Genomic DNA, 26,558 nt, shown 5'->3' with positions numbered 1-26,558 from the left:
GGGACTTGGACCCTAAACCTCACCGGATCCTTTGGTTTTGCTTTATGCAGTTACTCATCACAACCCCCTTCTTCTTCTCTCTCTTCCTCCTTCTTCTCCTCCCAACGTAGGCCCTGAAATGAAACAAAAATACACAGAGTCAGTCACAGGGGACAAAACAGTTCTGTACAAGAGTAGTTATCATCAGCCCACACTCCAACCAAAGTTTTAATTGACTCCTCTCTAAATCTCGACATATTAATTCATTTTGTGCCTCTGTATCTTGCTCTAATTAAGTGACAGAGGTTGTAAACTCATTTGCTCTTATTTAATTAGACATCAAGCCACTGGTGTTCTCAAATTGAAGTGTTGCCTATGTTTTGTCCCTTGTAGTATTACATTAGGTGAGTAGAGCAAAAGTGAAATTGTCTCCTTCAAAATTCTAATTTGGTACAAAATGCATCACTTCATTTTCATTCACTGACCATGCACTGATGGTCAACAAAGCGACAACGGAGCTAAAAACAGAATCGTCTAATAGTCGATTTGCACAGTCATAACTGCAAACAAAGCAGGCTTTATCACATGCCAATAGGTTATGTTACACATCCGACAATTAACCAGATGCGGTGTTGTTGTCAGTCCCATGATTGGCTTTCATCACTTCCTGCTTGGCTGCTCATGGATGGACAGAGGAACAAATGGACCTGCGGGAGATTTTCCTATCCACTGAGCCACTAAGAACCTTCAGCCTAAGCACTTTAGCAACGATGCTAGCTGGGAGCCCAACCACAACAATAATGCTTTAACACACTGCTTAAAGCTGCCTCTCACTGGAACCGGTTAAACACACGGTCCAGCGGGAAAGAGAGAGAGGGAGAGGAGAGAAAAAAATAGAACAAATCTCCAGCTTGTGTGGCAGAGCTCATAAATAAAGTCCAAATAAAGCGCATCCACCAGTGATGTAGGGAAATGGGCACCCTAACTCAGTTGGACTTCTCCACTGTCAGCCCCCATAATGAACGCCTGATAACGCTTCATGCTTTCCAGTGTCTCGGTTGTAAATTGGCAGCTACTCCGGAAAAAGAAGACATTTTATGCTTTTTTTCCCGTTATTGACTGGCCACCAAAATGTCAGCCAACTGTGTGTGTAGGAGTGGTTTTATTGCCTCCGAAGCCCCATCATCTCAAGGGGAGTGTTTCCCATTTAAATGCCTCGGGAATCACAGGCATTCATCCGTCTTGGCTAAGACGGATGTGCTGAATAAGTAGTCTGGTCCAAAGTCAGTCATTGACGGCAAGTGATTCAACAGCGATGCAAAATGTCTCATCTGTTACTGTAATACAGTGATTGCGAGTCATGTATTAAGCATTCCAGTGGATGGCTATGAAGCTAAATGTTTCAATGCAGCACTACTGTGGAATGGTGAGAGAGACATCGGAGGATTTGTGAACATGGAAAAATACACTGAATAAACCAAACATCAGGAACACCTTCCTAATATTGAGTTGCACCCTCACCATCCCTCTTCTGCCCTCAGAACAGCCTCAATTCATCGGGGCATGGACTCTACAAGGTGTCAAAAGCATTTCACAGGGATGTCGACTTCAATGTCGACTTCAATGCTTCCCACAGTTGTGTCAAGTTGGCTGGATGTCCTTTTGGTGGTGGACCATTCTTGACACAAAGGGGAAACTGTTGAGCTAGAAAAACCCAGCAGCGTTCTAGTTCTTGACACAAACCGGGGCGCCTGGCACCTAACTTTTGTTTCGCCCATTCATCTTCTGAACATTATACATACACAATCCATGTCTCAGTTGTCTCAAGGCTTACAAATACTTGTTTGACCTGTCTCCTCCCCTTCATCTACACTGATTGAAGTGGATTTAAGAAGTGACATCAATAAGGGATCATAGCGTTCACCTGGTTAGTCTATGTCATGGAAAGAGCAGGCGTTCTTAATGTTTGTATCCTCAGTGTATTTCAACACTCTATAGCACCTTGTAAATATTGTAAATATTGTAATGGGGCAGATAGGCCATAGCTGCAGACACTAATATATGGGTCTTGCCCTAGAGGCAGAACTGAGCGATTGCCGCAAGATGGACAAGCTGCAAAGTGAAAATTGGCTATATTGTAAACATTTATGAAAACAAAAAATGTGCTTTTTGGTCTTAATTTAAGGTTAGGGTTAAGTGTAACAAATGCGCTGAGAGTCGGGAAGCAAGTACAGGGAGTGAGTGTTTTAATAAACAAACACAAAACACAAAGAATGCATCGACATGAAACAGAGTCAATAACACCTGAGGAAAGAACCAAGGGGAGTGACAGATATAGGGAAGATAATCAAGGAGGTGATGGAGTCCAGGTGAGTGTCATGATGCGCAGGTGCGCTTGACGATGGTGACAGGTGTGCGGGATAATCAGCAGCCTGATGACCTAGAGGCCGGAGAGGGAGTTTACGTGACATTAAGGTTAGGTTTATCACATTTTATGACTCTGTGGCTGTGCCAGCTAGGGACCACTCTGCAGAGCTGCCTCCAGAACAAGTTTCATGAGGAAAAACGCTAACAATATAAGTGGAAGTGTATCATGTTCCTCTTGAATAAATTAATAATGGTTACATTTCATGTTACTTAATGAGGGGTAAGATAATGCCACAGCTGCTTGTAAGTAAAAAATTGTTACTGAGACTTGGAGAAAATAATTATCGGATAAAGGGGAAAAAAATTGCTTGTGCTTCAGAAGAAACGAAATTGCCAGCTACAAATATCCTTGGGCTTAATTGAAGTGTGTGACTCCAGCTCTATTTTCACTGTTCTAGCCCAGCCATGGACAGTGGTGGAGAGGGGATGTCTGAGGAGAAATGGAGTGACCTGACAGTGAGGGACAATTAAAACAATCCCTCTAGTCTTTCTCCAAGTCTCCGCTATTCTAAAAGCAGCCAGTAACTTCACACTATCACAGCCATGAAAAGTGAAGATCGGGAGAGAGGCACCGGGCAGATAAATCCTCCCTCTCTTTCAGCGCAGTCTTTTTGACACCAAGCCAGTGTCTTCAATATCTCATTGTGGTGCTGTAACGGCACATGTGTCACAGCTCTGACAATATGACTATTTTAAATGGAACACAGGGTCAAAGTGGAAGAATTGAGTTAGTCCCATGCTGATGTTTAATATTGAGTACCAACACATCCATAGACTCTAAAAAGGCATACGATCCCACACCATTTGATTGAGGGGAACCCCAAAATGCACTTATCAGCTCAGTGGGGCTCTTACATAATTAAACTCTAACCCGTAAGCATAGTCCTCAAAGGAAATATCATTAAGCAGTGCATACAAATCAAATCAAATGTAATTTGTTCTTTCAATGCAGGGCCTCATTAGGGTTATGATGAGAACCTAAATGATGTCCTAAATAAGTAAAGCATTTCAGCCACTGAAGGTGCATGTGGGGGTTGGGATTTGGTATTTATAGCTGGGAGATGTGTTCTTCCTTGTACAATTATTATTATTTATTTATTAAGTAGGGAGTGCAATCGCTCCCCAATGGTTATTGGAGCTATCGTTTAAAAAAATATCGGAAGCAGAAAAAAAAAAAAACACATTTAAAACAGCAGACAGAGCATGGAACTGTGCTCAAATCTGAACCTCCCACGTGCAGAGGGGTTCAGCTTACCTACCATCAACATTGTACAAGAAAAACAGTGTAAAAGCTCCCTCTCTCCCTCTCTCTCGTATTCTCTAGTGCCAGTTTAATTCTGTAAAGTCCGGTCGCACGTACAAGATGGAGTCGGTCTAAAGCAATAAAGGCGATTCATGTCTGAGTAGATGTGATATATGCCCCTGTCTTCCACAACCCTGGAGGCTCCACCCGTCTGTTTTCACAAGTGTTTATGACCGTATGGTGTGTGTGTGTGTGGGTGCACAAAGTATGTCTATTGTGTGCACGTGTACTGATTTGTGTGAATAGCGTGTGCAAACAGCTTATTTATTGGGTGTTGTTGTTGTACAATGAGTAGCCTATGCTGTCTGGGCATGTTTATTTAGTTATTTTATTTATCCTTTATTTAACTAGGCAAGTCAGTTAAGAACACATTATTATTTACAATGACGGCCTACCAACAGGCAAAAGGACTCCTACGGGGACGGGGGCTGGGAATAAAAATAAAAATATAGGACAAAACACACATCATGACAAGAGACACATATGGTGGCAAAACTTGCAGTAATAAAGTTTATCCAGTGTATCTATGCATTGAACTAAAGTCAGATGATGTACTGATGAGACTTGCTCCCTCTGCTAGAACACTTCCCCTTTGTCTGCATGACTGACCCTTGGTTTTGGACTAACAGACAAAGTGCTGTTATTCCATATTTAGCAGTAGACTGAACTAAGCTGTAACAGACGACCAGGACAAATGGGTTGGGTTTCTTTTAGAAACAGTGTCGAGACAATGAGCCTTGAGAAATGGCGCGACATATCTTGACAAAACCTCACCACAGGCCAACCTCAGTTTCTCAGTTCCATGGTCCTTTAAGGTCACCAACCAGTACGTCCTCACGGCTATTGTTCTGTTTGTTTGTCACACCACCCAAAATGGAGGCTGTACTTTTCTTATATAAACTGAGACCCAACTCTTCTTCATTGGGCTCTTAACATTGCACTTTATGTGATCCCCTCCATATTCCAATTCTTATCTAATAAAGAGAAGTTGTTTATTGAATGTCAGAGTCTCTCTCATTTGGTTGGAATTTCCATGGCAGACACCACAACACTACATAAAGAGAGACCTAAGACAACAACATAGCAAGGCAGTAACACATGACACCACAGCATGGTAGCAACACAACATGACAACAACATCGTAGCAACACAAAATGGCAGCAGCACAAAATATGCTACAAACAGTATTATACACAGACAACAGCACAAAGGCAAGAAGGTAGAGACAACAATACATGCCACAAAGCAGCTACAACTGTCAGTAAGAGTGTCCATGATTGAGTCTGAATGAAGAGATTTAGATAAAACTGTCCAGTTGGGAGTGTTTTTTGCAACAGAGAGAGAGAGAGAGAGAGAGAAAGACAGAGAGAAAGAGAGAGAGAGAAAGACAGCGAGAGAGAGAGAGAGTGACAGAGAAAGAAAGAGAAAAAAGAAAGAGTGAGGGATAGAGGGAAAGAGAGAAATACAGAGAGAGAGGGAGGAGAGAAAGAAGAGAGAGAGAGAGAGAGAAAGACAGCGAGAGAGAGAGAGAGAGAGTGACAGAGAAAGAAAGAGAAAAAAGAAAGAGTGAGGGATAGAGGGAAAGAGAGAAATACAGAGAGAGAGGGAGGAGAGAAAGAAGAGAGAGAGAGAGAGAGAAAGACAGCGAGAGAGAGTGACAGAGAAAGAAAGAGAAAAAAGAAAGAGTGAGGGATAGAGGGAAAGAGAGAAATACAGAGAGAGAGGGAGGAGAGAAAGAAGAGAGAGAGAGAGAGAGAAAGCGAGGGAGAAAGAGATAGGTAGAGACTACAGTCTAGCGTTACAAATGGGGTTGCTGCGAGGGATGCAGCAGCTTTGGAATTAATTCTCCATGCGCTGCCTGCATCCTGGCCTTCCCATTTCGTGACCAGCTTTGATGCACTTACTGGAGCAGTGGAGGAGGGTTTAGTGCTTGGTTGACTGTGCAGCTTGAGGGGATGTAAAAGAGTGGAGGTATTTCTGCTCTAAGAATGGCATGTGTGACATACCTTCGCACTGCTTGAATGCAATATTGAATGATTTCTCCGAATAATGACCTAATCTACATGGAATAAAATAATTACAATTACAACAATAACAAAGATCATTAAATATATAGCTGAATGTATTTTCATTCAAGTTCCAATAAATTGTACCTCTAAAAAGCAGGCTATGCCTCCTTTCAAGATACAAGCATGGTACTGTACAGGTTATGCCGACAAGACCATGTTTTCACTCAACACAAAGTGGCCATATTATCACGGCAGATTGCTAGACAGACCATATCATAATGAAAATAAACCACCCTTCTAAGCCCTCCACATGTTCTGTAATATGCCACTTTCATGGAAAAACCAGGCGCACTGCCGTCTGTATATTACACCATAGGCGCCGAATGTTTTCCTTTAACAATGCTGTATTTTGGAGCATGACCCCTGTATCCACCTGAGTGGTGTTTCTATTCCTAGGAATTGGGCTTTCTCTGAATTTTACCCCTTGCACACGTATAAATCTTTGTTTGGATAAAAAAAAATAGAGAAATAACACCAACGTCGCCACCTCATTCTTACAGCGTTGAAAGAAGCCGATCAGGGTCAAGTGATCAGGACTGTAGTCTTGTGTAGTCCTCAGAGTTCCACCATGCTGCTTCTCACTCTGACAGGTAATTGCTCCAACACTACTACCACAGAGGACTCTGAGATCAGGAGGTTCTCTGCTATTCTCTCATTCGTTTTATTGAGAGACATTTCTTTGTTTGTTTTAAAGCAAGCTTTCTGCAATTTTACCCATTTTGCCATGGAGTGTAGAGAACATTTTGCCAAAACCTATGCCATGTTAATAATAGCTGAGTGAGAGTGAGTAACAAAATCAATGGGGGTCCCCTGTCAGGGCCCCTGGGAACCTGCCCTGCATGCCCGGGCCCTATTCGGAACATGATAACTACAAGTTTAGTTAGATGGCTAGACTAACTTACCAAGCTTAAAATTGTTAGCTGACATGCTAATTTAGTGACTGTCAGTGACTGACATAACAAGAGAAAAACTGCTGAAGCGCCATCACATTTCGAAAAAAGTACACCTTTTGTGTTCAACAGTAAGTTGAGACGCCGACTGAGTCCCTAGGGGCCGGCGGCCCCTAAACGACCACTTGTGTCGCATATACCTGGGGCCGGCCCTGCTGACAAGTTTATTAACATTGTTCAGGGACTTTGAAAATACTGTCCTGTGTTCACCTTTTGTATACGATACGGTTTCTGTAAATCAATGCCTCACAACAAAGACCTGCTAGTATATCTGCAAAGATATAGCATGCATGGCCTTGACAGACTTAACTCTTTAAAAGAAGACATAAGAGAGGATAAACAACTGGGAATAAAAACGATTTTCTACTCAATACGACTGCATGGAAAGAGGCTTTGAAGCCGCACTGCAAGGAGGAAAAGTGGTCTTTGGTTTCTGGTTACTGTGGGCTGCTTCCTGTGGCTTTTAAAAGCGACAAAATAGAGAAAAGAAACAAACGATTGTGCTCCCAGGGCGCAACCTGACTCTTAATTGCCATTCAATTACACAGACTAATCGGTATAGGTGTTTCACAAACAAAATACCCCAGTCTGGCTTTCTGCACTTCAGAGCCAAAGAGGTCATTAGTATTCTAACAGGTGAGTGATGCACCCGTTTTTTTTCCCCCTCTGAGCAGACAGAGTCATGAATAATATGCTAATGCCATCATCTACAATGTGCCACCATAGCTACAGGTGAAGGAAGAGTGCATGTACAGAAGATACTGTTACTGCTGCTACAGCCTTTGCATGCTGTTGTTCATGTTGCTGCCGATGCCATTGCTCAGAGGGATGTCAAGAGCCGTGGAAAACGACTGACTCCACGGATAGCAGCCAGTAATTTGCACTATGAGAGTAAGGGAAAGCAACCAAAAAAGGATGCAGAGGATGCAGCTGAGCTTGAAGCGATGGTAGGAGTCTCGCTACCGAGACGGCTGGCTGTGGGATGGAGATGGAAATGGCAGAGGAGGTATGTATCACAGAGGAGCTGCACTCAAAGTGATGATATTTCAGCTCAGCCCTAGGCTTCTTTCCTCTCTGGTGTGCTCAGGAAGGCAGTGCATGCCCTTGGAGTTGAAAGGTTTATGACTGAGTATCATTTTACTGTGGCAAACAAGGCTCAGCACTCAGGTTAAGTTACCTTGACATATCTGAAGGTCAGAAGCCCTGCACAAGTCAACCACAGTGCCTCTGCTGCATACCTGGCTACAGGAGTGTGGGTGGGAAGGGTTTTGATAGGGCAGTGTGAAGGTAGGCTGCACCTGTCACTCAAACTGGAAGGAAAGCAAGATGGAGAGTAAGAGAAGGACAAGAAGCTACAGCTGAAACTGTACAGTGCATACACAGCTTGAACAAAGGGCAGTCACAGACAAACCACAAAGGGAAGGATAAGGTTCAGCAAGACAAACATGATTGTTCCACTTCACATCAGCTTCTGACTATGTGTGTTCATGTGTGTTGCGTGTATCTGATGGAGAAGGGGGTATCGGATCTCTCTTAACCCACCAAAAAAGTAAGGCGGAATTATGAACTACAAGTACCCACATCAGCTTGTTCATAGACTAGTAATCCGTATCACTAAGCATCCTCACTCAGAGGACATGAGTACACTGTATTATGTATATGAACACATACAGCATTAATAATAGGCCTATCTAGGAATTTCTAAAGGTAAGTTAGTCATACCAGTATCCCAAACCTCTGTAATTTATTAAATGTATCTTCAACTTAAAATTAATAAAGCAGAGAAAGACTATCTTTGCAAATTACTAAAATTGTAAGATGCAAACAGAAGTTCATTAACATTTACTACAGTCAGTAAAACTGAATTAATGTTGCAATTGTGCAACAATAGCATTAACCAAAGAGTTTGTATCATTAAGAAAATGCTGAAGAACTATTAAGCTCAAAAATATAATTTCTAAACAGCTGAGAATAGAATGTAATTGCAAGCACCAATCTGAAATCTTTCCACTGAATGTGAAACCAAATGGCATGTACTCAAAACCTTTACAAGGGATCTCTACTACTGACAACCAGCAGACGTCAGGAGGCAATGTATGCTATAGTGGTGCCTCCAATTAGTAAGAACCAGGGTTTCTCTTTTTGTGTCACATCCATAACATAATAATTATGTCTTCGGTTATTATGCAAGTCTAATTGCTATGCAACATTGCTGTGTATGCAAGAATGTTAATGAAAAACAAGAACAAAAAATAATTGAAGACTGCATCTGCATCTCTTCAGCTATTCAATCACCCACAAGACACTTTAACCATAATTAAAACGTGTGAGGTTTATAAAAAATCCAGTCTTTTCCCTCTCGTCTAGCAACGAGATGCTAGTATTTTAGTCACAAAAAGAGGAATTGCCAGCATAATGTATTTTTACAGCTACACTCAAACTGTGGAACAGTGGAACAGTCGGTTTCCAAAGCCCCAAACTCCCCAGCCTTCTCCTATTCCTGGAAATGACGGAGTAGCTGGAGTTTCAGACGGCCCAGTCCAGCCAGCCAGCCTGATCTAGGGAGCAGGAAACTGCAGTGTCTGGAATTGATTTGAGGCAAAGGGAAAAGGGATAGGGGACAGGAGACAAACAGCCCCAGATCCCAACCATTATGGGTGGAGAATGACACACTAGGAGGAAGGAGAAAAGTGAGGCACTGCAATAGAGGGTCTGTGGGTTTTGTTAGTTAATTCTGTGTTGAAATGCCCAGAAGGAAAATGGAGACCAAAAATACAGAGTGTATGCACAGAAGGGAAAAAATACCAAAATATTTTTGAAGGGAGACAACCTTTTCACCAGACAGGCTGTATGAACAGACTTTACTTTAAAAAATTGTCATACTTGAACTTCACTAATCTGATTTTTTTTTTCAGGATTATCTTCTGTGCAATGTATTCCCTTGCTGAACAAATTGATTGACAGCTTTCCTGTTTTGATTTTCTATAATGATAGAAAAGCTCATCTCGCATTAAAGAGGTCATCCGCATTTGAAACAATAACAAAGCATCTCCCCACCACTTTTTTTCGGGAAAAAGCTGAGGGACGGGGGCTTGAAAAATGTAACCACTCAAATGTATTGACAGAACTATGGATGCAAGGACTGACCATCCATGATATCAAAAGTATCATTTTAATGTCATAGCGGGCATAATAAGTCATTTTAGCCATTGCTAAAAGGAAGTAACTCGTCAGTGGTAATGGATCCGCCAGGTTGAATAATGATATAGAAGATAGTCTACACTGTGGGTTATGTATCAGCAGATTGTATCAGTAAAATCCATAGAGAATCTTACAAACCATCTAGCTACCACTGGCTGGTAATCTGCCTTTGCAACAGCGAAAAAAAGAAGAAAAAAAAACATTACTAAACTCACAATTTCATAGCCACTGAACTGATTTCTTTCATGGGCAAGAGCAGCAGACCTGAAACCGTCTCCATGGTTGTTAAACAAACACAGAAGACGTCAAGGTGATGAGCGAGAGAGAGAAAGGGAGAGAGAGAGAGCAAAGTGAACAAGATGAGCAAAGAGAAATCAAAGGGAAAGCACACAGAATGTCAGGGACCACTTCAGTGCTTCACAGTTCCCCTTATCGATGATGAAGACAACGATGTCAATTCACAGAAAGAGATTTCAAATTGAATGCATACCACTAGTTTCCAGATCAGAGCTCAGTTGACCCATAAAATACACTGACCTTGTTGGCTTTTTACATCAGCAGGTGTCACAACCCACTGGACACAAACTGGTTGAATCAACGTTGTTTCCAAGTAATTTCAACCAAAACAAATCTTTGTGAGGATGTTGAATTAATGTGGAAAACTGATCGGATTTGAAAAAAGTCATCAACAGGGGGAATTTCGTTTTTTGTCACCCAACTTTTTACCTAAATCGAATGACATGCTGATTTCACATTGAATTCACGTTAGTTGACAACTCAACCAAATGTAAATCCAAACTAGACGTTGAACTAAAGTCTGTGCCCAGTGGGAAAGTGCTTTACAGATACCCAGCCTAAAATCCCAAAGAGCAAGCAATGTAGATGCCAAAGCAAAGTGTCTAGGAAAAACTCCCAAGAAGGCAAGAACCTAGGAAGAAACCTAGATAGGAGCCAGTCCTCTTCTGGCAGTACCGGGTGGTCATTTAAGAGTACATTATGGATGGGATTCTTCATGTCATCAATATGAAGAAAAATTTACTCTTGACGGGTGTTCACAAATATTCACAAACAACATGAATTTTGGCGTCAAATGTGTAGGCTATTTACCGGATGTTATACCATTACAAACCCATAAAATTTAGGGCGGGAATTGCCAGGGACCTCAGAATATGATATAATCAGGTGCCGATACGATATGTATTGCGATTCTCACAATTCTATATGCATTGCAATTCGATACCGCAATTTTATTGCGATTTAACCTGTCTGAGCTAGGGGGCAGTATTTTCACGGCCGGATGAAAAACGTACCCAATTTAAACAGGTTACTACTCTGGCCCAGAAACTATAATATGCATATTATTAGTAGATTTGGATAGAAAACACTCTGAAGTTTCTAAAACTGTTTGAATGGTGTCTGTGAGTATAACAGAACTCATATGGCAGGCAAAAACCTGAGAAAAATCCAAGCAGGAAGTGAAAAGTCTGAGAATTGTAATTCTTCTTTTGATTCTCTATCAAAGCAACAGTGTCTGTGGGGTGACGTTGCACTTCCTATTGGCTGTCTAAAGCCTTCAGAAAGTGGTTTGAGCATTTTCCTGTCACTGGGCAGATAATAGGAGCTCAGTCACTGAGTGGTCTGCCTGGCAACAAAGGGATTGGATATGCGCAGTCACGCGAGCACGCCGTTCCTTCTTTTTCTTCTTGAATGAATATGCTATTGTCCGGTTGGAATATTATCTAAATTTTATGTTAAAAATACCATAAAGATTGATTTTAAACAGCGTTTGACATGCTTCTAAGTACGGTAATGGAACATTTTGACTTTTCGTCTCTCATTCTGCGCTCGCGCGTTATTCCTTTGGATAAGTGATCTGTACGCACGAACAAAACGGAGGTATTTGTACATAAATGTGGATTATTTCGAATAAAAACAAAATTTCTTGTGGAAGTAGCAGTCCTGGGAGTGCATTCTGGCGAAGATCAGCAAAGGTAAGAGAATATTTCTAATACTAATTCTGAGTTTAGGTTGCCCCGAACTTGGCGGGTGTCTGAATAGCTCACCGTGATGGCTGAGCTATGTACTCAGAATATTGAAAAATGTGCTTTCTCCGTAAAGCTATTTTAAAATCTGACACAGCGGTTGCATCCAGGGGTAGTCTATATATAATTCTTAAAATAATTGTTATATATTTTGTCAACGTTTATGATGAGTATTTTTGTAAATTGATGTGCACATTCACCGGACGTTTTGGTGGGAATACATTTTCTGAACATCACGCGCCAATGTAAAATGCTGTTTTTGGATATAAATATGAACTTTATCGAACAAAACATACATGTATTGTGTAACATAATGTCATAGGAGTGTCATCTGATGAAGATCGTCAAAGGTGTGCTTCATTTAGCTGTGTTTTGGGTTTTATTGACACATGTCCTTGCTTGGAAAATGGCTGTGTGATTATTTTTGTCTATGTACTCTCCTAACATAATCTAATGTTTTGCTTTCACTGTAAAGCCTTTTTGAAATCGGACAATGTGGCTAGATTAACGAGAAGTTTATCTTTAAAATGCTGTAAAATAGTTGTATGTTTGAGAAAGTTGAATTATGACATTTTGTTGTTTTTGAATTTGACGCCATGATATTTCACTGGCTGTGTCCCGCAGGTGCTAGCGTCCCACCTAGCCCATAGAAGTTAATGTTACAAACATATTGCTCACTACATGTCTGCTGTAGAGAGACGAGAGAGCATGAGAAAATGAGTTTTGATCAGTCGGGTAAATAAACGTGCTGAAAACGTGTTGGCTCGCTACTTAAAAAGAAGATGGAGAACACGCCAGAGTTTTGGCGCATGTACAGCCGACTAGCTTTCGCTAACTCTACCTTTTTCTCATTTTACAAATCGATAGTTGGAGTCAAATATTGACATAATATCATATTCAAATAATATTGCGATATGTTACTGTATCAATTTGTCACCCCCAATGCACAACCACACCTGTCTAAACAGAGATAGGATTGTTCAAGTCCTACTACAACCGTACACCGCTGACTAAACTGACCATATCCGCCTTAAGAAACATTAGTAAGGCAACAACAGTTGATAGGCTTAGTCCTTTCTTCTGATTCAGTGAAAGTGATTAAAAATGAGCAAAGCAAGAGGATAATAACTCTTAGACACAACAGAGTGGCCAACAGGGGAAATAAACAAGGGAAGGAAGATAGAAGACAGGAAATGTGATCCCACTTGTTATCAATCTTACCGGGTCTTGGCGGTTCAGCCCAGCCACCATTAATTAGCTATATACTTCACGTCTGGGACTGATATGTCTATTTGTGAATAAAAACCCCATAGATCATCTATTCCACAGACGCATGTTAATGAGTCACATTCCAAAGTCAATTATATCCAACTCAAGCCGGTGGGAGTCACCAGTGAGGAAATTACCCATCACCCTCTCCTCTCATAGCACATGATTGTGGGGACTAATTGGAGAGAAAATGAAAGATGGTGTGTTGTGACCTGTCTCTAAAGCTCCTGTGAAGATTGAGCACCGGCAGGAAATCTGCTCATTTAAAATGAGATATTGACAGAGATGTTCAACTCCATCAAGGTCCTCAAAAGATAATTGTGTCAGTTCAGAGCAGTGGAATGAAAAGGGGGTATATAAACTATAACACATAGACCAATAATGGATGAGTGCTTCTCATCATCTCAGGATCAGCACAATGTGCTGGGCCTAAATCAACAAACATGCTCAGCTTTTGAATACGACACAGGGAGGAAAAGGGAACACTGTATATAACACAGTACAGTGTGCTACAAAAATCCAAAGCATGAATGGACACATTGATAACACAACAATGACGATGATCTGTATGCACCCTTAAACCCTGTCTCTAAAGGAGTTGGCCATGGTTAAAAAAAAATCCCATGTGACAGCAGTGACCTTTGGCAGTGACCTTTGGCAGTATTGTGAGGTGGAAGGCGATATAGCGTTATCATCAGGTCTGTCTCCCAGAGCTTCAGAGTTCTAGGCTAGGTATTCTCTGGGTTTAATCCAACATTTAATGCAGCATTACTGCATCTGTATCTTGGCCATGGCTTTATCCTTTTCCCTTTATATAAAGTGCTATTTTTTCTGCAGGGAAAGGAAGGAGGGGGAAAAACATGCCTACACACAATCTGCCATTTCAGGTACTGCACAAAGGAGACAAAAAATAAATGTAGCCCTGGCTCGCTTTGACCGGAGCTGTCTAGGCTCTGATGCACAGGGCTATGCTTTATCCCATAAATTGCAGAAATTAATAAATTATTAATATGACAGATATCAAAGGAAGAAGGGAAATCCTCTTTTTCATTCTTGCAAGTAGAGAATTTAGATTGTTAATCCTCCAGGGCTTACATTTGTTTTCTGTATCTCTGAGTTTGATTCCTTTGTGATTTATAAACCATGGTAATCCCACAGGAAGTGAGTTCATCTTTTTTCCCCCGTTGCACTGGGACAGCATCAATATTGCTTTGAGCTGTGTCACTGGAGCCTGGCAAACATTTGTGGGACATTTGGGTTTGATTTGGGCACCCAGACACAATTCCAATTTTTCCAGGTGGCCTTGATGCCCAGTCGATCAGAGTATCGAGGCATAATTTCACCGTCTGACCTCGCTGTCAGGTTTGGATGTAGATGATGGATTGTTGCAAGTATTGCAATGCCCTACGTGCCAAGAAATACGGAAACTCACAATGAGTTGTAGCACTTCAAGAAAAAAGAGATAAAGAAGTAATAGAAAAATAGTTACATCATGTAACTCAATGTTTAGCTAATTCAATTCATTTGCACAGTGAAATAAATATCTGGCTGCTACTTTAAACTGTACCATTATTGATTTGTCACTTTTCCACCCTACATTTGTTCAAACCTCCTGGTAACAATCAATAGTGTTAGTGGGTATAAAACACGAAATCCTCCACAAACAAGGAGATGGATTTAGCAACGCCAGTCAGAACCAGGTCTTCAGACAGAGGGAGGCTGTTTATCTACTTATAGTGACAAACTAAAAACTAAAAGAAAATCAGTCTTCTACCATGGCAACAAGACAATACATCTAGTCATTGTGTAGCGGGGCTATGGGTAAACCGGTAATCTGCAGCTGAAAACACTGACGCTAAGCGCTTTTGTCTCTGTCTGGGATGTGCACAGAGCTGATGCTCCACCCTTCAGTTAAATGTGTCTGCGAAGAATAGAAATAATCTGCATATTCAAAGGAGTTAAGGCTGTAATAAAAGCCCCTATATCGCTGATGGATCTGGCTTTAGGACAGGGGTCAGGGTATAGCGCTAAGAGGGGAGGCCTTCTGCTGGAGATGTTGACATCCTACTGCCTTGCCTTGTAGTTTAAACAGCCGCCATGCTGGCTGTCTTTTTCTCACAATGCAGGACTTTTCTAGGATTAGAGACTCGGGTACTCTCGACATAAGGTCACCCAGGGACACAATCATAATAACCACATCTCATTTAGATACATATTTCTAAATCATACATTATTTTAAGTAAATATATACAAAAATATATAATACATGTGTTTCTCAAATTAGTGTTGCTCACAGAGGGGGTGGGCGGCAACGTCTCCTCTGATTCTATTCAGTGTGGAAAAAGTGACTTTGAATAATTCTATACAGCTATCTGAGTAGTGGGTGTCACAGACAATTTACACGCTTTTTGATTTCATAACACCAAGGGATATTATAAAGCAGAGTTTCCACATATTTCCACATAATACAAGTCAGTTATAATAAAACAATGTTTATTCTGTGGCTGACATGCTTTCTATTTATCGATGTAGCATGGATTCCATATGACAAGATAATCACATAGCATCAGTCAACCAACCCCATGAAGTGGTCATGATGTCCATAACAAATCTGGAAAGTTAATAAGTGGACTCTCAAACATGGTACAGCACTGCAGAGAATCCACTTTTTTTTTTAATAAGGTCAAATCACTAACTCTTTTTTAGACATGGGCATTTCCATGTAAAAAGCCTAATGAGGACTAACATGTAAAGTTCACAGGAGCATATACAATTTGGTGTCAAATGAAAGCTAAGAGTCTATTTTTTATTTTTTATTAAGGTATATATACTCTGAACAAAAATATAAATGCAACAAGTGTTGGTCCCATGTTTCATGAGCAAAAATAAAATATCACTGAAATTGTTATTTTATTTATATCAAATGTTCTGCACAAATTTGTTTACATCCCTGTTAGTGAACATTTCTCCTTTGCCAAGATAATCTATCCACCTGACAGGTGTGGCATATCAAAAAGCTGATTAAACAGCATGATCATTACACAGGTGCACCTTGTGCTGGGGCCAATAAAAGGCCACTCTAAAATGTGCAGTTTTGTCACACAACACAATGCCACAGATGACTCATGTTTTGAGGGAGCGCACAATTGGCACGCTGACTGCAGGAATATCCACCAGAGCTGTTGCCAGAGAATTGAATGTTCATTTCTCTACCATAAGCCGCCTCCAACGTCGTTTTAGAGAATTTAGCAGTACGTCCAACCACCCTCACAACTGCAGACCACGTGTATTTTGTTGTGTGGGCGAGCAGTTTGCTGATGTCAACGTTGTGAACAGAGTGCCCCATGGTCACGGTAGGGTTATGGTATTGGCAGACATAAGCTACGGACAACGAACACAATTGCATTTTATCGACGGCAATTCGAATGCACAGCGATACCGTAACGAGGTCATGAGGCCCATTGTCGTGCCATTCAATCAATCACATTTATTTATAAAGCCCTTTTTACATCAGCCGATATCACAAAGTGCTGTACAGAAGCCCAGCCTAAAACCCCAAACAGCAAGCAATGCAGATGTAGAAGCATCTGCCGCCATCACCTCATGTTTCAGCATGACAATGCACGGCCCCATGTCGCAAGGATCTGTACACAATTTCTTAAAGCTGAAAAGGTCCCAGTCTATGATTTATTAAGTGATTAAAACATGTCATTCTGTTACCAAAAAAACTGTAACAGAATGACTGCAACTAAATTGGCTACAATGGGAATTCATAGTAGTCACAAACCACAGTTGGGTCAGCTGCTACTGTCCTCCCTTCCAGTGGCATACTGTTGTGTTCAGTTTATAAATGATTTATTTATCTTTCTGTCACGTGGTGGTCAAAGCAAGAGTGTGAAAACAGTCTGGACAACCCGTCCCTCTCTCTGTGGTCTTGTTTAGGGGTGGAGCTAAGAATAATACCCGAACATGCAAGGAGGATATACAGTACAAATGTTCTACCTTTGTGTACCTTTCAGGATGCATCACCATGAAGATAATGACATTCACAATTGTGCATTTCCTTATAGTACAGATCAGGGACCCATGATGAAATTCTCTTACCGTCATTCTGTTACCGGGTGTTAATCCACTTCACTTACTGTAGTTCGATAACCAAAATAGATTTTTTTCAAACTCAAGGTATCATATCATAGCTGACACCACATTCTTTCAGCAGACATCTTTGAAACATAATTTGGAGTAGCTACTTAAGAAAACATAGTCACATACAAAACTGCTGAAGATTTTACCGTCATTCTGTTGCCAAACTTTACATCTGCACTGTTCGAGTAAATGTATTTTTGTAAAATGTTCTATGGAAATGATAAAAAATAGTTATTGTGCATAGAGCTGTATGCTTTTTTAAACTATGCAATCAATGGGTATGTGTTTGGCATACTTTTAAAATGAAAAAGCAGAGCCTCAGCGTCATTCTGTTACCATTGAAATCCTCTAGGTTTTGATTTTCCGTAATGAGTTATCATGAACTGCTTCTCTCTAAAATACACAAAATTAAGCTGTTTAATAAAAGTTGTCATGTGGTTGAGTGTACAGTAACTCCAACAGCCTACATTACATTATATCAGGTTGAATACCAGAAAGTCTTGTTTATACATTCGTACACATCATTTTATTAGTCAGATTAAAACATCTCTCCTTCACATACTTGCATTTTTTCACTGTAATTTTGTAAAACTGGCATACTATTTATGTAAGAGACAGCAGTGAGGGAGGAATTCTTATTGTACATACTGTACCAATGAAATTAATTGCATCAAGCTGCAAGGCCATATGGAAAGGATTTGTATGTCTCTTTTTTTTCTTCGCAAGGAACTGTTACACAACACTGACTTCACCCTACAGCAATCATAATTTCTTGCTCTGTCTTTTAAAATGTTGCAAAGTCAGACTATTTCCACACAATGACACACAGAACTATCATATCCATAATGGGTTTCATTTCCCCCCTTGATGACAACATCATCAGCCTTACAGACAACATCGATCAGATACCGTAAAATCTCTTAGGCGTACTGTAGTATGTCCATAGACGTTCACTCTCATCAAATCAAAGTTGATTTGTCACGTGCGCCGAATAGAACAGGTGTAGACCTTACAGTGAAATGCTTGCTTACAGGCTCTGACCAATAGTGCAAAAAAGGTATTAGGTGAACAATAGGTAAGTAAAGAAATAAAACAACAGTAAAAAAGACAGGCTATATACAGTAGCGAGGCTATAAAAGTAGCGAGGCTACATACAGACACCGGTTAGTCAGGCTGATTGAGGTAGTATGTACATGTAGATACGGTTAAAGTGACTATGCATACACGATGAGCAGAGAGTAGCAGTAGAGGAAGAGAGGGGTTGGCGGGTGGTGGGTGGCGGGACACAATGCAGATAGCCCGGTTTGCCAATGTGCGGGAGCACTGGTTGGTCAGCCCAATTGAGGTAGTATGTACATGAATGTATAGTTAAAGTGACTATGCATATATGATAAACAGAGAGTAGCAGCAGTGTAAAAGAGGGGTTGGGGGGTTGGGGCACACAATGCAAATAGTCCGGGTAGCCATTTGATTACCTGTTCAGGAGTCTTATGGCTTGGGGGTAAAAACTGTTGAGAAGTCTTTTTGTCCTAGACTTGGCACTCCGGTACCGCTTGCCATACGCTAGTAGAGAGAACAGTCTAAGACTGGGGTGGCTGGGGTCTTTGACAATTTTTAGGGCCTTCCTCTGACACCGCCTGGTGTAGAGGTCCTAGATGGCAGGCAGCTTAGCCCCAGTGATGTACTGGGCTGTACGCATTACCCTCTGTAGTGCCTTGCGGTCAGAGGCCGAGCAATTGCCGTACCAGGCAGTGATGCAGCCAGTCAGGATGCTCTCGATGTTGCAGCTGTGGAACCATTTGAGGATCTCAGGACCCATGCCAAATCTTTTCAGTTTCCTGAGGGGGAATAGGCTTTGTCGTGCCCTCTTCACGACTGTCTTGGTGTTTTTGGACCATTCTGGTTTGTTGTTGATGTGGACACCAAAGAACTTTAAGTTCTCAACCTGCTCCACTACAGCCCCGTCGATGAGAATGGGGGTGTGCTCGGTCCTCCTTTTCCTGTAGTCCACAATCATCTCCTTAGTCTTGGTTACGTTGAGGGATAGGTTGTTATTCTGGCACCACCCGGCCAGGTCTCTAACCTCCTCCCTATAGGTTGTCTCGTCGTTGTCGGTGATCAGGCCTACCACTGTTGTGTCATCTGCAAACTTAATGATGGTGTTGGAGTCGTGCCTGGCCATGCAGTCGTGGGTGAACAGGGAGTACAGGAGGGGACTGAGCACGCACCCCTGGGGAGCTCCAGTGTTGAGGATCAGTGTGGCAGATGTGTTGCTACCTACCCTCACCACCTGGGGGCGGCCTGTCAGGAAATCCAGGATCCAGTTGCAGAGGGAGGTGTTTAGAGACCACAGAAAAGCTTCCACATTGAAATGCAGTACAATTCTATCAGCTAAGCACCTCTATCTGAGGAACTGTTTTTAAATGGAAAAGTTATCTTTCACATCTCAGTCATTCTTTGAGACCCTGCGATGACAATTGTCTGCCCACAAGCACTGGTACCAATTCTTCAAGCTCTGTCAAGTTGGTTGTTGATAGACAGCCATTTTCAAGTCTTGCCATATATTTTCAAGCAGATTTAAGTCAAAACTGTAACTAAGCCACTCAGGAACATTCAATGTCATCTTGGTAAGCAAATCCAGTGTTTATTTGGCCTTGTGTTTTAAGTTATTGTCCTGCTGAAAGGTGAATTTGTCTCCCAGTGTCTGTTGGAAAGCGGACTGAATCAGGAATTACTCTAGGATTTTGCTGCGCTTAGTTCTATTCCATTTATTGTCCTAAAAAACTCCCTAGTCCTTGCCCATAACATGATGCAGTCACCACCATGCTTGAAAATATGAAGAGCGGTACTCAGTAATGTGTTGTCTTGGATTTGCCCCAAACATAACGATTCGTATTCAAGACATAAAATTAAGTTACCACATTTTTTGCAGTTTAGCTTTAGTGCCTCATTGCAAACAGGCATGCATGATTTGGAATATTTGTTTTCTGTACAGGCTTCCTTCTTTTCACTGTCAATTAGGTTAGTATTTTGGCGTAACTACAATGTTGTTGATCCATCCTCCGTTTTCTCCTATCACATCCGTTAAAGTCTGTAATTACAGAGATGAGGTATTATTAAAAAAAAACATGTTAAACACTATTACTACACACAGAGTGAGTCCATGAAACGTAATGTGACTTGTTAAGCACGTTTTTACTCATTAACTTATTTAGGCTTGCCATAAGAAAGGGGTTGAATACTTATTGACTAGCGTTTCCTTTTTAATGAATTTGTGCCAATTTCGAAAAAACATAATTCCACTTTGACATTACGGGGTATTGTGTGTACCATTTTAAATTCAGGCTGTAACACAACAAAACGGGGAAAAAGTCAAGGGGTGGGAATACTTTCTTCACGATGATCAGCACATCATCATGCTGATCCTCTTCAACATAAGAATACTATTAGTGAATCTCTGGTATCTGACAACATAAAGCCACGACAGATGTTCATGGATGGTGTGGTATAGGCTCCTTTAGAAAAACATTCACACAACACAGTGAAGGTAGGTGTATGTCTCTATATGATTGTGCCACTGAGACCTCCTGAGTTCAACTCATCCTGGTCTGTGATTCTACAAATCCTCTACTGTGAGATAGGGATTACTAGAAAACTAGCAGTCTATAAGGCTGACTGAGCAATTATTATAAGAAGGAACAAGATATTCTTAAAATAAGGTTTGTTTTTGGTCAGATCTGTTATAGGTGACTGCTACTGTAGAACATAGGAGAGGGCACACAAATTAAATTGAGAGCTATGTCCCTAGAATTATGTTGTAACAGCAGCATCTTTTCAGGCCTTGGTATTCAACCTAAACTCTGATACTGTGAGAACAGGAGCAGTGCTTGTGGACCCAACCTATACTCTACTCTGCTCTTACCAATGATGCATGGCTACATGAGCAGAATCAATGAGAGGGCGTTCAGGCAGAAGCAGAGCATTAGCAGCTAGAATTATACCAGCTTTCGAAAGGATTTTGCAGGCCACAGCTGTGTGGAATTGACAGGTGGCAACGATGCCAATGTTTCGAAGTCAATTACACACACACGACCAACATAGCTGAACAGGGCCAAAATGACACAAAAAAATGCCAGTAAGACTGAGTTCATCTGTTCTGCAAGTCTAATTAAGATGACTGTGTCAAACAATACCAGGCAGAGCTGCGTGAAGGACACAACTTCCTCCTGGGTATTTACCCCAGATAACCATTTCCCACTTCCTCTACATTTGATGTTAGTCATTCTAGTCACACACACACACACACACACACACACACACACACACACACACACACACACACACACACACACACACACACACATATCACCACTGAGCGTATCTGGACACATTCCTGGATTGCTCACATATAAATCATAGGCTATTCTGAAATGTCCTCCAACTTCTCACATTTTTCACGATATCATATTCAAACCAGTTCCTTTGGTAAAACCATTCCGTGGAGGGCCTAGGGTCTGCTGCTTTTTGGGTTTTCCTTTCAATTAAGACCTGGACAACCAGGTGAGGGGAGTTCCCTACTAATTAGTGACCTTAATTCATCAAGTTCGATAGGAGAAGTGAAAACCCGCAGACACTCGGCCTTATGTGCATTGAGTTTGACACGTGCTTTACAAGAACACCTGCCCACATGATGTGTTCTGCAAGCAAAATGTAAATTTAGACATAAAATATAGATATATAGAAAAATAACAGATTGCCAAAGTCAATATAAATGCAAAGTAACACAAAAATAACCACCTTAAAGGAACACTGCAAACCTGCTGCAATCCCCTGGAGATGTGTGCATGGCGACGTCACTGACAGCTCTGTATGGGCTTGATTTCCCCCCCCCACTTCAAATGAAACGTGGGAGAACAAACTGAATGAATAAGTACCACAAACAACACGTGCCACCATACACAGCAAGTGCAAAAGGTAATTGAACGGAATCAGAGGAAATCTCCTCAGAAGAGACTAGCATTATCCATGACACATGGATTTAGTGAACCAAGGACAACAACCCAAATTCTTCTAACTAGCCATCTGACAGGACTATCGAGTAGAGGAGGGCCAGAGGGTTTGTCCAATGCAGAATCAAAAATAAACGACAGTTTACATACATGGAGGGAAAGGGAGATGAATCACCTAGCCTTTAGCAACACCCCGGCAGCTTTTCATTTTGCATTTTGTATGAATTATACAATAGGAGCACACCCTCGTAATGAGTTTCGGTGCCATTTATTCGACCTTCCCCATTCCTTATCAAAGATACTCAGAATTTTTCCATGGTTGAAGAGAAGATTACCTAGCCAAGGTGAGTGAGTCTGTGTGTGTAATGACAGCAGAAGAGCCAGAGTGGAATTGCACAGCTTATACATTTGGAGTAGAGAGAGGTTGGAGTGGGAGTAGGGAGGAGGGGACATAAAGTAGGCCTGGACAGTTAAGGGACAAAAACGCTCATTCCCCGAGCCTGAATCTTTTCCCCTGAATGTTGATATTCAGAGCAGTGCTCACCTCTTGTGGATGATGTTTATGGATAAGCTGTTGAATATGTATTTGCCAGATTATGAGCTTTTGCCACCAAACGGCCGTCCTTTATTTATCCAGATAGAGGTCGCCGACCTCCTCTGCTGACGCTCACCCTACTTGTGCCCAAATTAAATCCCTCCACTTTGCCTCCTTGACTGGTGATTCATTCTGAAAAAGATGCTGCCACCGCATCGTATTACCTGTGTAGAAAACCTGCAATTGAGGGAAATTCAATATGCTTTTAACGTACATTTAGCCTCAGCAGCATGGGTGTCCGATTCAAAATCTATGTTTCAGCAAGGAGGAAAAAATAAACATCAAATAATTGAAGTCCGTCTTTCAGTTTATAAACCATACTATTTTATTTCACAACTCAAAGCAAGTGATTTAGTCTCTCACCAGTGCTGACTAATAGGACTTGCAATGCCATATATTAGATTACATCAATCTATCTCCATACATCTTCAAACTGCATAGGAGTAGAGTATATGCTGTGAAAGTGATCAAATGCTATTTAAACATTGGTATTTGTTCGTTTATGATACTGCAGTTCTCTCAGTGGAGGAGATTCATTCTGATAAAAATAGCATTGAATTGAATAGCCATGCAATACATAATAGATAATTAGTGTAGTGGAGGACGTTTGAAGAACTCGCCCTATTTAAGATAAAGCAACTGCATTTAATGAGATAAGCCCTTGGGTAATCTGCCATACTCTAAAATCCTCAACTTCGCCTTACACCATTTCAATAGTCAATATGCACTCGCATGATTTGAATGAATATTTCCACCATTCTCTCCACTTGTAAGGAGCCTGTTTCTAATGCCAGGCTGGAACTATCAGTCCTAAAGGATAAGGCATCTTCCTCTTCTAATGATAAGGAAGTGCAATTTCTCTTCTTTGCTTTTTTTGTTGTCATTGGTAAGTAACCTATAGTATCTCTTTTTTATTTCCTGGAGTATTCAAAAGAGCTGGGCCCCTGAATGGTTATCTTGATAAGAGTAAGCTCTGAGCTAGCCGCGCTGAGACAGCCTCCAATGAATATCAAGTGACATGAGTCAGAGTGGGAGAAGCTCCGGAAAATAAATGCTCTTCTATTAGAGTCGCCTTCTCCATTTAAACAGCCATTACTTCACAGCACACTGGCCAGAGGTGAGGTGGGAGGTGCTGACATACACCCGCTGTCGCTTGCCAAATTAAAAGAGGCTCAGGCCTACTTTGGTGAATACTAAACGTAGCTTGGCTCACTCTCTATGCCACTGATTCATTCCCTCCGATTGGACGTTCACAATTTGCCCGCACAGTGAAAACTCCCCGCAAACTTTGTTACATGGGTGGGAGAAATCGATAACCTTGAATCATTTGATAAATAAGCCTTTGGCAGGGGCTTATTTACAGGTGTTAAGAGTCATTGGTGCGGACGAACTTGGCTGCAGCAGTGGCAAGGATGCTAAAGGACTCTCCTCCAACCACCCCTCCCTCCCCCCACCTCCCTCTCTCCCTCTGTGCCAGCCTCTACGCTGCATAATCGGACCCAGTTGGGGCCCATTCATCAATGCTGGCTGCTCTCCTCCCCTCACACACGCCCACTCACTGAGGGGACCAGGAGATGCAGGTTTCCCACTATATGCTCCACTCTGCCACTAATGACTAAATCTGTCATTTTCAACGTTATGAGGATTTCTGTGAGTTCTGCCTACAACTCCATCATGGCTGATTAGTTTCCGGTGAGCTAGATCCAGTGTGAAATAAGCTCCTCGCTTTCAGACTCGACCTCCCTCACTCTCTGTCCCCTCTCTCTTCCTTTTCAGTCTCAATAACTCGCTCACACATATTCTCCCTCTCTCTCTCTCTCTCTCTCTCACTCTTTCACCATGGCCCTTGATTATTGCACAGACTACAATGTGAAATAATTCATACCATAATGAAAATGGTTTGAGCCAGCCAGCTCGACTCCTCACTATTTAAATAATGCATCATTCAATCATTTCCATTCAACGTGCCCTGCTCTACAGCTTCAGATGCTTAATGGTTGCATATTAACTTTTTCTTGCAACACAATAGGATAAGCTAAATTGGATAACTTTTGAAGTAAACACAATTCATTACCTATCTGGAAAATGTCATAATTGCTTCAGTAAGGGGACAAGTTTTGTATTATTACTAGTACAAAATATATGCCAGCTGTGTATACCCTCATTAACAGTTGAACTTCATTATTTACCTACATGTAAATAATGGCAACACTTACGCAAATGAGGGATACAAATTATATCCACACAGGTGTGGTTCCTGAGTTAATTAAGCAATTAACATCCCATCACGATTAGGGTCATGTATAAAAATGCTGGGCAGGCCATTATTTTGGCTACCATGGCTATGCCCCCATAGGATAATAACGCCGCTTCCACAGGGCACGAGTGAATGGTTTGATGAGCATGAAAATGATGTAAACCATATGCCATACGCCACTAGATCTCAACCCAAATGAACACTTATGGGAGATTCTGGAGTGGCGCCCGAGACTGCGTTTTCCACCACCATCAACAAAACACCAAATAATGGAATTTCTTGTGGAAGAATGGTGTTGCTTTAAAACACTTTATGTCAGCGTTTCCCTTTTGACAGTTACCGTACCTGTAAATTATGGGTCTGATTCCGACCCGAGTTAAGCGGGCATAAATGGAACATACCGTAATCCCCTTTTTATGCACTTTTGCTTCTATGCGAATTCTATTCACCTGCTATTAGTTTTGATCGTGTGGAGATCCAATAACTTAAGGTGTGGCAGAGGTGTGTTTACAGATACGCTGTCAGTTGGAGGCCACGGAAGGAGTGTCGTATGGCATTGAAGCTCGGCTTTTTTGACTTGGCTTTCGAAGACTTTAGAAAGGCAGGGCAGGATGGATATAGGTCTATAACAGTTTGGGTCTAGAGTGTCACCCCCTTCGAAGAGGGGGATGACTGCGGCAGCTTTCCAATCTTTAGGGATCTCGGACAATATGAAAGAGAGGTTGAACAGACTGGTAATAGGGGTTGCAACAATGGTGGCGGATAATTTTAGAAAGAGAGGGTCCAGATTGTCTAGCCCAGATGATTTGTACGGGTCCAGGTTTTGCAGCTCTTTCAGAAGATCTGCTATCTGGATTTGGGTGAAGGAGAAGCTTGGGGAGCTTAGGGAGGCTTGGGCAAGTAACTGCGGGGGGTGCGGAGCTGTTGGCCGGGGTTGAGGAAGCCAGGAGGAAAGCATGCCAGCCGTAGAGAAATACTTATTGAAATTCTAGATTATCGTGGATTTATCAGTGGTGACAGTGTTACCTAGCCTCAGTGCAGTGGGCAGCTGGGAGGAGGTGCTCTTACTCTCCATTGACTTTACAGTGTCCCAAAACGTTTTGGAGTTAGAGCTACAGGATACAAATTTATGTTTGAAAAAGCTAGCCTTTGCTTTCCTGACTGTATTGGTTCCTTATTTCCCTGAAAAGTTGCATATCGCGGGGACTATTCGATGCTAGTGCAGTCCGCCACAGGATGTTTTTGAGCTGGTCAAGGGCAGTCAGGTCTGGAGTGAACCATAGGCTATATCTGTTCTTTGTTCTACATTTT

At 41.6% G+C, this 26,558-nt stretch overlaps 1 protein-coding gene across 1 annotated transcript in view; it reads right to left on the bottom strand.

Moving 5' to 3' along the window:
• The window catches only part of LOC115202912 (cadherin-11-like), a 74,568-nt gene that overhangs the window by 20,778 nt on the left and 27,232 nt on the right, over positions 1 to 26,558 (bottom strand). Inside the window, exon 2 of the mRNA XM_029767079.1 lies at positions 1 to 113. This exon is cut by the window's left edge and continues 405 nt beyond it. The gene's annotated coding sequence lies outside the window, so the exon portion shown is untranslated. The remainder of the gene's footprint in view (positions 114 to 26,558) is intronic.

The sequence above is a fragment of the Salmo trutta genome, chromosome 12, assembly GCF_901001165.1.
Source record: "Salmo trutta chromosome 12, fSalTru1.1, whole genome shotgun sequence".
Classification (NCBI taxonomy): domain Eukaryota; kingdom Metazoa; phylum Chordata; class Actinopteri; order Salmoniformes; family Salmonidae; genus Salmo; species Salmo trutta.
Note: the sequence above shows the minus strand (reverse complement) of the source record. Positions and strands in the feature narration are given on the sequence as shown.